Below are 14,427 nucleotides of genomic sequence, written 5' to 3'. Positions count from 1 at the left end.
CCATGCTTGGCAATCTGTCCATCAAAATGTTTCATTCAATCCCTACGTACTCACCTACCTAACTAATGTCATGCCCAGCCATGGTACAGGCACATTTTATTCAAGCTAGGTTAGTGAGAATCTGGGAGCCTGAGATATGAAGTTGTCCTAGAATTACAAGAGGTATGAGTGATGATGACTAGAGGCCATACCAATGCTGGGGTGGGTAAGCTAGACGCTCCAGGACACCTGCAGCACTGCTTCACCACTTGTAAAGCTTTCCCTCTGCAAATGGGGACCGGGGGCTCGAACCTGGGTATTTGTGCATTGTAACACACACGATCAATCAGATGTGCCACCACCCAGCCCCGGTGTTTTTTTGTTTGTTTGTTTGTTTTAATTGAGGAGATGAATGGTTTACAGTAAACACAGTTGTTGGCATATGTGCAAAATTTCTCAGTTTTTCTGCAAAACACTCTCACCTCGCACCTAGTTCCTCCCCCGTTATCTGCACCAGGACCTGAAAGTCACCCCCCCAGAGTCCTTTACTTGGGTGCAGTACGCCAAACCCAGTCCAAGTTCCACTTTGTGTTTCTCCTTCCTGTTCTTATTTCTCAACTTCTCTTCATCAGGGAGATTCTATACTCGTCCTTCTCTTTCTGCCTTATTTCACTTAACATGATTCCTTTAAACTTCATGAAGATGAGGCAAAAGAAGGAGGAGGAGGAGGAGGAGGAGGAGGAGGAGAAGAAGGGGAAGAAGAAGAAAGAAGAAAAAATGGGTGGCTTCATCCATACATAATAGCTGAGCAGTATTCCACTACGTGTAGCTACCACAACTTTCTTAGCCACTCATCCCTTGTATATCTAGGTTGAATAGAATATGTATGTTGTATATATGTTATATGTTATATGTATGTTGTATATATATTAGAATATATATGTTGTATATGTGTGTATGTTGTATAATAGAATATGTATGTTGAATAGAATATGTATGTATGTATATCTAAGTTGAATAGAATATGTATGTTGTAGAATAACTAGGTTGCTGGACAACATACTCTATGCTACATCTGAGGAAGATGGGTTCTGAAATTGGGGCAGCCTGGAACATTCCTACTCATGACCAAGATTATGAGGTCAGATCTACAGGGATGCAGAGGTCACATAGGCTCCTAAGCTGAATATGGGCCCCATATCACATCAAATGGATGGGATTTACAGTCAACAATATTTATACACCTTTCCCATATTAGGGAGCTACTCTCTTTCCTGATCCAGCTTTCTGGTCCCTTTTCCAGCCATGACATCATCTCCCCAGACAATAACTTGAATCCACCTACATATCAGATTTCAGGTTCCGGGGGTGGGGGGGTGGGGGCCTGGGGAACAAACAAACTAGCCACAGACCCTTTGGAATATAACTAAAATATGCCTCCTAGCTATCTACAGAACGGAGACCCACCCCCCAACTCTTCATCTGCACTACTCCAGACTTTAGGTTCATGATTAGTCAACAACTTGATTGGCTTTGTATGTTAACTCCCTTTTCAGCCACCAGGTTCCAGATGCTAGCATGATGCTGACCAGCCTTCCCTGGACAGACGACCCCACCAATGTGTCCTGGAGCTCCAATTTCCAAGAACCTCGCCCCACTAGGGAAAAAGAGAGGCAGGCTGGGAGTATGGATCAACCTGTCAATTCCATGTTCAGTGGGGAAACAATTACAGAAGCCAGACCTTCCACCTTCTGCAACCCACAATGACCTTGGGTCCATACTCCCAAAGGGTTAAAGAAGAGGAAAGCTATCAAGGGAGGGGATGGGATACAGATCTGGTGGTGGGAATTGTGTGGAACTGTACCCCTCTTATCCTATGTTTTGTCAGTGTTTCCTCTTTATAAATAAATTTTTTAAAAAAGAATATCTAGGTTGCTTCCATGTTTTGGCTATCACAAATTGTGCTGCTATGAGCATAAATATACACAAATTTTTTTGGATGGGTCTGTTTGATTCCTTAGGATATATCTCCAGGAGAGGAATTGCTGGGTCATAGCGTAGGTCTATTTCTAGCCATCTGAGAGTTTTCCAGAATACTCTCCACAGGGGTTGGGCCAATTGACACTATAGTGTTATTTAAATTGAACTCCATACTCACTCAGAATCCATCTCTGCCATGGCATGACTTTCCTCCAGACTTTTGTAGAATCTTGTTTGGAGATGAAAATCAGTGTCACTGTTTGTGTTCACATTTTCCCTTTTCTGTACTCCTTCCCATGAAAAATAATAAGCTAACATTAGAGTGAAGGAAAACACTGTAAGAATAAAGCCAATATAATCTATTTTTATAAGTGATCATTCTTTGAAGCTATCAAAACCTTTTACAACAAATGCCTAGACTTTTTTGTGGGAATAGGAATTGCCTGTTTTCAGATGGAGAACCCAAATAAGATGTCAATAGAATTTCAGTTGACCATCTTAAACTGGAACAAGAAATTCAGAGCACATCTGCTACAGAACATTGCATGTCAGAGTGCCAAATTACCTCAGCTAGTTGTAGATTATTTAATGTTGACCTAGAAATATGTCTAATACATTTATAATGAAAACAAAGTGAAAGGCAGATTCAAATAGTTAAGAGTCAATCCTAAAGCAAATAGCTATTACAGTGGTTTTTCAGAATAAGTTCTTTGGTGACTGGCTGATGACTTCTATGAAACTCCTATGTAAGTGTGGCAAGTCTAATTTACTGTACTATTACAGAAAACTGGCATTGCGACTGCAGTTAAGACCAAGTCATACATATTAATAGTCCAATACTGATAAGTGATGATCATAACAGCAAGCAAATGTCATTCATTTAAAACAGAAATTTTTTTCCCAGCACTTCACTATCATGCTTCCAAAAACTGTGTTTTTAGCTAATCTGGTCCTGATTGACAATGGATTTTTACATACCTCACTCATTAAATATCAACTTCAGATTTTCACAACCATCACTTTATTTAAAAAAAAACTATTCCATGTGTCACACTATGTACACTGTGCTATGCACTCGTATCAAAGTACACGTCTATAAATATGGAGAACTCATTTTTCCCATTTTGAGAATATAGAGAGTCTGGGAAAAAGTGCATCAATCCTCTTTTTCCTCAGTTCTGAGGCAACTAAACAATAGGATAGGAAGGCAGAAAATTTTACTTTATTCCTGGTAAATTGCTTGGAGAATGCTTTTTCCACCCAATGTAACACGGAAAGGAAACATCTTCTGTATTACCAGTCCCTAACTTAAACTCATTCACTAATAACAGGCAGAAGAGTGAGGCGATTCTAAGATAACCCCACACCATGGAGAAAAAAAAAAGGTGAGCGGAGAGGGAGGACATGGTATAACTACAAGACCATCTTTGTAAAAGGGAGGCCAAGAACAGCAAAACTTTGCTACTCAACCTTTTTTTTTTTTCTGCTTCTAGGGTTACCACTGGGACTCGGTGCCTGTACTACAAATCTACTGCTCCTGGAGGCTATTTCTCCATTTTTGTTGCCCTTGTTTTTGTTGTTGGATAGGACAAAGAGAAATCGAGAGAGGACGGGATGACAGAGAGGGGGAAAGACACCTGCAGACCTGCTTCACTGCCTGTGAAGCTAAACTCCTGTGGGTGGGGAGTCGGAGCTCAAACCAGTATCCTTACACCCCTCCTTGCGTTTTGCACCAAGTGTACATAATCCACTGTGCTACAGTCTTGCCCCCCACACCCACTTAATCTTTGATCCTTAAATGAGTAGTGTCAGTATCTAGAATCTTCTTAAAAGAGCATTGTAGGCTCCACTCTGGATCTACTAACTTGAAATCAGTATTTCCTTCTCTTTCAAGTTTTTCAGTTGAAATAATATTGCATTTTAACATTATTTAAGTTTCATGGATGCGTTTAAAATGCCTACCTGATACATATTTGTTTTGTTTAAATAAACCTTATGCAGTTAACGCCACCACTGATAAAGAACAGATTGGATAGTAAACTTGTTATATTAGCAATTAGACAAATCTCTTTTCTTTTTATTATCAGATGCTGACAATGTGAAGAGACAGGGCAGGTTCATCATTCTAAATTTAGATTTCTTGGTTTATTTTAAATTCTTATTTTTACTTTGCCTCCAAATCTTGGCAAGATCTTCACTCACCCTTACAAGATTACACCACTCCCACCAGATACTCTTTTCTTTAATACTTTTTCCAGAGAGACAATGAAAGACAGACAGTGAGAGAGAGAGATAGGGGAAAAAAATGAAAGAAACCACAGCAGTGTTCCAACACTTCTGAATTTTCCTTTTTGCATGGTTCGCTCAGATGCTAACCAGGGGTCCAAACCAAAAAACTAATAAAGTCATGGGCCCTTTGGAATAGACCTAAAATAGACCTACTAGCTATTTCCAAAATGGAACCCTAAATCTTCATCTGCAATATCCCAGCCTTTAGGTTCATGATTAATCAACAATTTGTATGGTTATATGTTAACTCTTTTTCAGCCACCAGGTTCCAGATGCTACCATGCTGCCAAGCAGACTTCCCTGAACAGAAAACCCCACCAATGTGTCCCGGAGCTCTGCTTCCCCAGAGCCCTGCCACACTATGGAAAAAGAGAGACAGCCTGGGAGTATGGATCGACCTGCCAATGCCCATGTTCAGCAGGGAAGCAATTACAGAAACCAGACCTTCCACCTTTCTTCACCCCACAATAATCCTGGGTCCATACTCCCAAGGGATTAAAGAATAAGAAAGCTATCAGGGGAGGGGATGAGATATGGAGCTCTGGTGATGGGAATTGTATCCCTCTTATCCTATGGTCTTGTCAGTGTTTCCATTTTATAAATTAATTAATTAATTAAAAAGAAATGGCTGTTCTATCCCCACCTGTAGGGGGGTCTATTCACAAGCGGTGAAGCAGGTCTGCAGGTGTCTATCTTTCTCTCCCCCTCTCTATTTTCCCCCTCCTCCCTCAATTTCTCTCTGTCCTAACCAACAACAATAACAGCAATAACAACAACAATAATAATAAACAATAATAACAAGGGTAACAAATGGGAAAAAATAAAGTATATCCAAACATTTATAAAAGAAGAAGAAGAAGAAGAAGAAGAAATTACTGTTCTGAACTGTACCCTCAAAAACATCCAGTTGCTCCTTTTTCAATTAGCAGGTAATGGGCTATTTTGGCTACTAGACAGAAGCATAAATTTGACTCGTCAGTTGTTTCAAATGGATTAAACATATTCATATTTCAATAATTATGAAGCTTTTCCTTAGGACTGTCTTTTTATCTTTAAAAGAAAACAATGCTAATAGTTTCCTTTTCCCTACACTCAATGACTATTTACTACCCAATCTTGATGCATGCTTTCAAAATACAAAGACAGTTTGGCAAGTTTTCAATACCCTTTTTAGAAGTCTGTTCTTAAAGAGCCTGTATAAGAGCATAAAGAGTGCTTCTCTGGACAACTGATAATGTCCTATGTTCATTATTTGTATATTAAGGGCTGTCCATTGCATTTAGTATATTCATGCATTGAAATCTGTTCTGTTAATCTGCATGCAACTGATTTCAGGCAAGCAAAGTGATCAGAAGTCAATGTTAACATAACAATTCTTCTTCTGAAAAAAAAAAATCCAAGATGTTACGGGTCCAAATTTCAAAACAAGTTACTGTATCTGCAAGTTTTAAGTCACAGTTGGCAGTTTTTCCAAACACAGTGGTCAGGAACTGAAAAAAAATAAACATGTGTTTCCAGGATTTTCTTTTCATATCCACACAAAATAGTAATGTGATGACTATGTTTTCACTCCCTTTAAAAGTCCTTCTTGAGGGGGAAAGGGGAAAGAAAAAAACTTTGCTGATTTGTATTATTTTAAGGTAGATTTTACAAAATAACATTAAGAGGCAAGATAAATATTACTTTCACTGTATAAAAGGAAGTTTAACTTCCCCTGAGGGATTTCTTGAAAAATCTGATCTATCATTACGCAGTGATATTTGTACTTTAAATCTCATATAAAAATTCAGAACATTTAGCACATTCCATCTTCCTGATGCCTTAAACAAAAAGGGAAATAAAGGATCCTGTCTGTGTGCAATTTGAGGCAGCAAGTCTAAATCCATTCCATTTTCCTGCAAGAATAACTGAGGTAAAGTAAATTTACAACTTTCTCCAGACTTCACAAAGTCTTGGTAGTTTCTGGAAGATGAAAATTCACAGGTGTGGCTCTTACTCATGGCAGAGGAAACAATCAATCATAGAGTGGAATTTCAGCAGTCCGTAAAGGTCTCCAGACCCAAAAATATCTCCATTACTGGTAGGCCAGGTGGTCTAAATCTCCACTCCAAACTGCTCAACCCACCTGAAGTGTTGCCTCAAAAATTTTGACCTAGGAAAACATAAATATCATACTGTGTAGAAATAACAATATGAGCCATCAACTCATCTGGAGAAATTTAGTTCTAAGTTACATAACACAAATCTGGAACTGTTGAGAATGGAATACAAGGCAGAAGGTGAATTCCATGGTGGCTAGAAGATGATAGATCTTCAGTGTGACTCCTTAGAGACACTGGAGATAGTAGAGAGAATAGCATGAACCCAGTGAAGCTACCACTGTGTTAAAAGGGAGAAGGTTAAAGAATGGTAGAATGAGTAGGCTGTAGGGAGTATCAGGATGTGTGTAGGTGGAAGGATGCTTGGAGAGAATTATAAAACACAAGGAGAGACCTATTCCAATAATGATAAACAATCCAATTTACTCAGATGAGCTAAAAGATCTGTTTACACAAAAGTTGGTACATAGATTTTTATAACTTCTTTAGTCATAAATGCCACTCTGAGAGATAACCAAGAAACCTTTCTATAGCTGAACATATCAGTCATAGTATGCCCACAAAGCACAGTACTATTCCATGTGAAAAAGAATATATCACTAACTATGAATGACATGCACCTACATCCATATCATTTAACTAAGGAACAGAGACCAGATATAGGCTAGGGTTTAGGCTACTGGGGACAGGTGTACATGTATCAGTAAGCAAGGGGCAATTATATAACTCAAAATTAAAGCGCTCACTAATTGTTGAAATGCCTTAAGAATCAATCAGGGAGTCGGGCTGTAGCGCAGCGGGTTAAGCGCAGGTGGTGTTAAGCTCAAGGACCAGCGTCAGGATCCCAGTTCGAGCCCCCGGCTCCCCACCTGCAGGCAGGTCTCTTCACCTGCGGTGAAGCAGGTCTGCAGGTGTCTGTCTTTCTCTCCCCCTCTCTGTCTTCCCCTCCTCTCTCCATTTCTCTCTGTCCTATCCAACAACAACAACATCAATAATAACTACAACAATAAAACAACAAGGGCAACAAAAGGGAATAAATAAATAAAATAAATTTTTTTAATTAAAAAAAAAGAATTAATTAATCATAAATTCTCTAATTGACTGGACTTAGATCAAATCAGTTGGGCAGCCTAGCAGAAAGGCCCGAAGAAGACAAATCCCAAAAATCTAACTCTGATTGGGTTCAACACTCAATGCTTAAACAATTGGAAGAAAGTCTAAAGTCATCAGATAAAGAGAGGACTACAAAAGCTGGATAAAGGCAAGACACTGGCCCACTTAGTAAGGACCTTTTTGGTCAATAACACACCACCTTCTCATCTGAGGCCCTAGTTAAGGAATCTTTGGATTCCCACACAAATATAATGGGCCTAGACCTCTAATGGATCCCTCTCTCCACTACTACTGGTCACTTATATCAGGAACATTATTGTAAGTCCTTTTGTGGACCCTCCCATAATCCTGCCCTCACCGTAAAGCAGCAACAGTAGGGGTAGCCCCAGTCTCAGAAGGGAGATTGGTCCTGAAATAAGTGCAGCTTCCAATGTTCCCCAGATGAGCTCCAAGCTCAGACCAATAGAAACTCAGAGGTTACACAGGCCCTGGTGCCAAATATATATATATATGCCTCGGTCAGGTGAATGGCTGTAATATATATATATATATATATATATGCCTGGGTCAGGTGAATGGCTGTAATAGTTAACTGTATCCATAGATTTTTTTTTTTCAAGAATGAGAGCTACTCACTGCCTTAATCCAACTTTTTAACCCTTTTCTCTACTCTGATACAATGTTCTCAGACAATATTTATATCCAACTTCGGCCTCGCTATCATACTTAAGCAAAACTATCATAACTATGTGCACCCAGGAACATGCCTAAAATGGACTTTCTAGTTTTCTAATACCCTAAGATCCCTAATCTCATCTGCTCTATCCCTACTTTTTGGTTCTTATTCATTAACCATTTTAACTCAATTTGTCCCGCCACCTCTCAGATACTCAGGTACTATCATGATGTCATCCTGACTTCCCTGGGCAGATGACCTCACCAGTGTGTCCTGGAACCTTGCCTCTCCAGAGCTCTGGCCCACTGAGGAAGGATAGAAACAAGCTAGAGTTATGGATCGACCTGCCAACATCCACATCCAGAAGAGAAGCAATTATAGAAGCCAGAATTCCTACCTTCTGTACCCCAAAGCAACCTTGATCCATGCTCCCAGGGAGAAGTGATAGGAGGAAGAGGATAAAAGCGCTCTGAACTCAAGTTCCATCAGTACCCAGAGAGAGAGGAGAAAAAGGAGAAAGACATATGGAGGGAGTAATGTTGTCATGAGTGGCTTGGAGGGGAAGAAAGGATTGGATCAGGAAGAAAAATGGGACAATTATGTATAAATGTAGACACATAGTTATAGAGATGATGGCTGGCCCATGTAGCAACTGAAAATTCAGAGCCCTGGTGGGAATGAAGTGGAATTATACCCCTGTTGACATGTGATTTTGTAAATCAATATTAAATCACTAATGAAATGATATTAAAAAATGACATGCAGGGAGTCAGGCGGTAGCACAGCAGGTTAAGCGCAGGTGACGCAAAGTGCAAGGACTGGAGTAAGGAGCCCCCGGCTCCCCACCTGCAGGGGAGTCGCTTCCAGGTGGTGAAGCAGGTCTGCAGGTGTCTATCTTTCTCTCCCACCTCTGTCTTCCCCTCCTCTCTCCATTTCTCTCTGTCCTATCCAACAATGATGGCATCAATAACAACAATAATAACTACAACAATAAAACAAAAAGGGCAACAACAAGAAATAAATAAATAAATAATGACATGCAGGAAACTTAAAATACATATTATCAAGTGAAAAAGCTAGTCTGAAAGTCTACACACAGTATGATTCCAAGTATATGACATTCTTGACAAGGAAAAACTATGGAAACAGAAAACAAACAAGATAAATAATTACTAGAAATCAGATGGAAAGGAAACTTAGAGTACAGAAGAATTCTAGGGGAGTGAAACTACTCTATCTGATATCATCCTAGTAGCTATGTGCCAGGTATTTGTCCCAGCCAAATATATTTGATATAATGTATCAAACCAAGAGTGGACCCTGATGTAAACTGTGGTGTCAAGGAGTTAACAAGAGAGTGCTCCTGCTTTCTAACGCATAACACCCAAGGTTCAAGAACAACAACCCTTATAGCACTAGAACTTATAGTGATCTCTCTCATTCTCTCTCTCCTTCCCTCTTTCTCTTTCTCTATCCCCCTCTCTAAGAGAAAGAAATCTAAAAGAGAGATGAAGAAAATAATAATAATAGTAACTCAAAGTAATGAAGACCCAGTGATAAGAGGAAGGAAGTAAAGAAGGAAAGATGGATGAAAGAAAGGAAGGAAACAAGAAAGGAAAGGAGGAAGGGAGGGCAGGTTGTAGTGCATCTGGCTGAAAGCACATTATAATGTGCAAGGGCCCACGGTAAAGCCCCCAGTCCCCATCTGCAAGGGGAAAGCTTTGTAAGTGGCGAAGCAGTGTTGCAAGTGTCTTTCTATCTCTCTCGCTCTTTATCTCCCTCCTCCTTCTCAACTTCTTTCTGTCTTTATCCAATAAATAAAATAAAGATAATACCAGAAAAATTTTAAAAAGAAAGAGAATGGGAAAGGAAGAGAGGGTAAGGAAAGGGAAGCAAGAGAAGGGAAGGAGTGGGGAGGGAAGGGAAAGGAAGTATAGAGAAGGGATAAAAGAAAGGATGAGGGAATAAATTGGTTTCTGGGTGATATGTCAATGTACTTCACTGGTTATAACAAATATATCAGTCGGGTGTGGGATGATGATAGTGGAGAGGGAGTGAGCATATGTGAGCTTTGTACTTTCCACTTAATTCTATTTTTAAAAAAATAAAAGCAACTTTAACAGGATTGTCTAGAACAATCTTTCTTATGCTTTATTTTTAGAGTTTTTTTTTTAATCTTCATTATCGTTATGTTCAAGTTTAGACTCATTTGAGATGTCAAAGGCAGCCATATAATTTTTCAGGGAGTAGGGATGATACATAAATGCATTCTCACAGAACAATGCCTTCAATTCCAGGCATTCACAAATTTTCTAAAAGTTGGTCATAAAATTAATACTAACTTGTATTTTACATATTCTGCTGATGCTTTTTTTACATCATCCTACTGATGCTGTCGTTGTGGCCTAACATATGGTCTATCTTTGAGAACGACCCATGTTGACTTGAGTAAAATGTGTATTCCAGTTTCTTGGGATGAATGACTCTGAAAATGTCCAATAGTTCTAGTTTATCTATCTCCTCATTTAGCTCCTCATGTCTTTATTGATTTTCTGCCAGGATGATCTGTCAAGTTGAGAGAGTGGGTTGTTGAAGTCCCCTACTATGACTGTGTTGCTGTTAATAGATTGCTGTAGCTCTTTCAGTAGATGTTTGATATATTTAGATGGCTTCTCGTTGGGTGCATAGAGATTAATAATTGTTAAGTCCTATTGATTGACTGATCCTCTGAGCGTTAAGTAAAGTCTATCCCTATCTTTTTAAATTTTGTTTATTTTAAAGTCTGTCATGTCAGATATGAGAATAGCCGTTCCTGCCCTTTTTTGTGGGCCATTGACTTTTATGATAGTTTTCCATCCTTTCACTTTGAGTCTGTGTTTGTCTTGTTGAGTTAGGTGGGTTTCCTGTAGACAGCATATTGTTGGGTTGTGTTTTATGATCCATCTTCCTACTCTGTGCCTTTTAATAGGTCAATTCAGGCCATTGACATTTATTGATATCAAAAATTGAAGATATTTTAATGCCATTCTTATAGATTTTTAGAGTGTTCTGATGGATGGTATATTTATGGTGGTCTGACTGTTTATAGGAGAACTTTCAGAACTTCTTTCAGGGCAGGCTTGGTGATAGTTGATTCTTTCAACTGTTGCTTGTCTGAGAAGTTTTTTATGCCTCCATCTAGTCTGAATAACAGTCTAGCAGGATACAGTAGTCTTGGTTGAAAGCCTTTCTCATTGAGCACCGGATAAGATATCTTGCCATTCTCTTCTGGCCTGTAGTGTTTGTGTGGAGAAATCTGCTGCTAATTTTATGGGTTTTCCTCTGTGGGTGACTCTTTGGTTTACTCTTGCAGCCTTCAGGATCCTTTCTTTGTCCTTATTCCTTTCCATGTTGTGTCTTGGTGTCTTTAAATATGGGTTAATTCTGTTTGGGATCCTCTGGGATTCTTGAACCTTTATGTCTTTGATATTGTATAGACTAGAGAAGTTCTCAGCTATTATGTCCTAAAGAATGCTTTCTTCCCCTCCCCCTCTACCTTCCTCTGGTAAGCCAATAATGCATATATTGTTTCTTTTGAAGTCATCCCATAGGTCTCTGTTGTTGTTTTCAGTATCTCTTAGTCTCTTTTTGGGATCTCTTACTTCCTTTTTAGTTGTCTCTAGTTCATCCTCGATTTTGCTAATTCTGTCTTCAGCCTCATTTATTCTATTCTCTCTCCCCTCTACTGTTTTCTGGAGTTCATCTATTTTGTTACCCTGTTCTGATACTGTTTTAGCTTGTTCAGCTAGTTGTGCTCTTAGCTCAGCTATTTCAGCTTTCAGCTCTCTAATAATCTTGAGATAATTATTATTTTCTTCCAGAATCTCATTTGTTGTTTCTGCATTTCTGATGAAAATTCTTTCAAACCCTTTACTCACTCCTATGATTATTTCCTTAACTAGTGTTTGGATGTTGACCTCATTATTTTGTGTTTCAGCCTTTGGGGGGCTTTTAGCTGGACTCTTCTCCTGGTACATTTCTCCAATATTTCTTCTTGTTGGTTTCACCATTTTATATAGTATGTTATGAGGTCCCTCTTTCAGTACTTTTCAAATTACTGATCACTCTTGCCTGGATTGATGTGTCTAAGTAAGGCAATTAAAGGGTTCACAGTTGTGGAAGTAGACAGTTGTTTCAAATTATTTTAATCTCTGAGTTGGAGCACAGTGGCTTAAAAGCCTCTTTTGTTCTTTTTCTTCCCTGTAGGCTATGGGAGCCTGAGGTCTTTTAAACTATGAGTAGGCTTCTTAGCTGAATCACTGACTCTTGACCAAGAGATAAAGGAGGGTGGGGTGGAGATAATCTAGTGATTATGCAAAGAGACTCACAGTCCCACTGCTAGGCCACCAAGATATAGATCTTCTCCTGAGTTTCCTGGTTAGTTCTCTGTCCCCTGGTATCAGCACAGGGCCTCCTCAACTGCTGCTCCAGATTCTGAAGGCAGTAGCAATGGAGACTCACAGTTGCATTTGGTGAGTCTCAGGGGAGTCCTCTCCTCCCTTCAGCCATCTTTTTGTTGGTGAAACAGACTGGAGGTGGTGTCTCAACTGGTAAACTGCTGGACTGTTACCAGCCACTTAATCTCTCCCTAGGCTCCTCTATGTCCATTAGCCACACGTGTTTGCATTCACCAGTGATTTGGTGGGTTCCTGAAGTCACTCTAGTCCTGCCTTGTCCCAGGTGGTCCTTTGGTATTTCTATTTGACCCAGAGTGGAGAGGAGAGAAACACAGTTGCTGCTGCTCCATAGCTTTTCCTCCCCTAGCGTATTCTTAACCCCTGATGATAAGTGCTTATTTTGTAGCACCTAGATATTAGCTCAAATAAAGCCTCTATTGGTTAAACCTGTTCTCAGTTCCCCACTGTGAATTCTTTAAGTGCCGAAACTCTAAGCCCTCTTTTAAGTTAAAATTACAATATTCCACAGAGATAATAGTCAACCCATATCTATAATCTTGGGAGAACTACTGAAGTTTCCAGTGGAGGGAATGGGGACACAGAATTCTGATGGTGGGTGGGGCAAATAGCATAATGGTTATGCAAAGAGACTCTCAAGCCTGAGGCTCCAAAGTCCTAGGTTCAAATCCCCACACCAACATAAATCAGAGCTGAAAGAAAAAAAAAAAACACCTCTGATGGTGGGAAAAGTGTGGAATTATACCCCTGTTATCCCATAACTTTGTAAATTAACATTACATCACTAATGAAAAAAGAAAAAAAATCTAAGAACAAAAAAGATTGGTTTTCCAACCTGGGCTAATACATGGAGCATGTTCTTAACCATTTCATTGAAGGGAGCCTGGCTTGGTTAAGTCATGTATACCGGCCAAGCATCCCTCCTCTCAGAATGAATCTGTTTGCCTATTCCCAAATTTCATCTTTTGTGAATAAAATATCTATCTACAATGAATATATGGGGATTATACAAAACTAAACCTACAGTTAGAGTAAAAAGAAATCCTTTGTGGCTGATGCGGTTTCCACAATTGGCCCATCCCCTATCTCCATGCTGTCCCACAACTCACTAAGTCATAGGTGAGAGGTAACAGGAGCATTTGTCTGCATTTACCTGAAAGCAAAGAACCTGGGTCTTGGTGGGTCATTGCCACAGGGGGAAAAAAACAGTGAACATAATGGCTCTACAAAAAGATTTTCATACCTGAGCCACCGAAGGTCTAAGGTTCAATCCTCTACACCACCATAAACCAGAGCTGAGGAGTGCTTCGGTAATAGAAAATAATAAATAAATAAATAAATAAATAAATAAATAAATAAATAAATAGACTTGGTGCACTCAATATGAATCTCTAGGCAAACAGATTCATTCTGAGATGAGAGATGCTTGGCTGGTATACATGATTTTACAAAGCCAGACTCCCTTGAATGAACATGCGCTCCATGGATTAGCCCAGGTTGGAAAACAAATCTTTTTTTTTTCTTTTTTCATTAATAATTTAATATCAATTTACAAAGTGTTGGTGATTGATTAAAAAGTACTGCATAAGCAATAAAGATTCAAACTCACTGATACATAAAGAATACATATTGGTAGATATTTAAAAGATGAGTAAATTGATTCAAATATGAATGAATCAAAAAAGGATAACAATAACATCCCAATCCCTTAATGTTTCACAGGTAGGACCCTCTCATTCCCAAGTAGATCCAACTTTCTGACTCTGAGGTAGGTATATGGTCATTTTCTTAGGTTATGCCAACTTAAGAGCTCTCTTCTTAATGCCTTAAAGAGAAA

The sequence above is a fragment of the Erinaceus europaeus genome, chromosome 18 (assembly GCF_950295315.1).
Source record: "Erinaceus europaeus chromosome 18, mEriEur2.1, whole genome shotgun sequence".
Lineage (NCBI taxonomy): Eukaryota > Metazoa > Chordata > Mammalia > Eulipotyphla > Erinaceidae > Erinaceus > Erinaceus europaeus.
This window is presented reverse-complemented; position numbering follows the sequence as displayed.